Raw genomic sequence first — 1,656 nt, forward strand, 5'->3', positions numbered from 1 at the left:
AGCGTCATCTTCTCAATGCCGACGCTATAGGTTGTGATTTTTTTAAAATAATTTTTAGTAAAATTTTAAATAATAAAAAATTTAAGTATAGTTATGAAATATGAAATAAAATTAATAAAATTGTGGATGGGAAATTATTAAAATTATTAAAAAATAGTAGAAAATTAAATATCTATGATATACTAAACTCTAAATTCTTTTAAAATATAAATAAAATTGAATAAAATAATTTTAAAGTTACAAAAGAATTGATATTTCACCAAAAAATATAATAATAAATTAACTAATTAATTTAAATATTAATAATAAGTAGATTTGAAATTTTAGTTTTCAATTTTTATGAAAATTAATTGAAATTTTAATTTTATATTAATAAACACACAGGTACTAGCGGATAATGCACTACATGCAAATACTCCCCCGGCCGTGTCCATAATACATGTCTTTTTTGAAAAAATCTTCCATAATAAAATTGAGTAAATTATAGAGGGCTGGCAGTATTTTACATCGATTTTCAAAATAGTTGCCAAATTTTTAAATTTTCAAAACAATGGCCAACTTTTGTTCCGCCTTTCAAAAAAATGGCTCCCATCAAGTCCCGTTAAGTCTTCATCGTTAAATAATATATTTAAAGCGTAAATTATAGAATGGTGGCAGTTCTTCGACTTATTTTCAAAATAGTGGTTAAACTTTTATAAATTGTTGAAATATTTTTTCACCTTTTAAAAGAATGGTTTCGTCAAATGGCTACTCGGACTCATATCTTTATCGTCATAAAAAATATATAATATCGCTAAATAAATAGGTACAAACACAACTTATATAATTATCATTTTTTTCACTTCTATGCTTTTTCAACCTCCTCACATAAAAATATGAAAAAAAATTTAGCAAAAATATAGAGAAGAGTATCCACCCATTGAAAAAACTTATAATCAAAGTTATAATGATTTGTCAACCAACACCTAGTAGATCAATCTAGGAAAAATCTTTAAAACTCTTCGTACATTGAAAATTTAAAAATCTCATTATTTAAAAATTTTAAAAATGTAACCACTATTTTAAAAATAAGTGTGAAGTACGGCCACCAATATGCAATTTATACTTTAAATATATTAGATAATAGAGAAGACTTAGCGGGAGTTGACGACAACCATTTTTTTGAAAAGCAGAAAGAAAAGTTGGCCACTATTTTGAAAATTTGAAACTTTGGCAACTATTTTGAAAATCGGTGTAAAGTACAACCAACACTCTGTAATTTACTCTAATTTTTTTAAACATAAATAATAATTTTCATCTTTACCTACATTAATTATATTGTATATTATAATGAAAATTAATCATATAATATATAATTGTATAGAGAATAGATATGTACAAGTATTGTGCGATAATTAATCTCCAAGGGAGTATTTTTAAAAAAAAATATTTTAAAAAACAAAAATTGAAAATAACTAACTTATTACAAATAAATTAATAAATAATATTTATATATATATGTTAGAGGTGTATATTTATTTATCTGTAGTTAGTGTCGAGTTTTAAAATATAAATTATGATATTTTTAGAAATATAATTTGTAGTTATGTAATTTTATAATTTTAAATTTTAGTAGTTATTTGATATCTTTAATAAATAAATAAAAAAATATACTTA

The sequence above is a fragment of the Apium graveolens genome, chromosome 7 (genome assembly GCF_009905375.1).
Source record: "Apium graveolens cultivar Ventura chromosome 7, ASM990537v1, whole genome shotgun sequence".
Lineage (NCBI taxonomy): Eukaryota > Viridiplantae > Streptophyta > Magnoliopsida > Apiales > Apiaceae > Apium > Apium graveolens.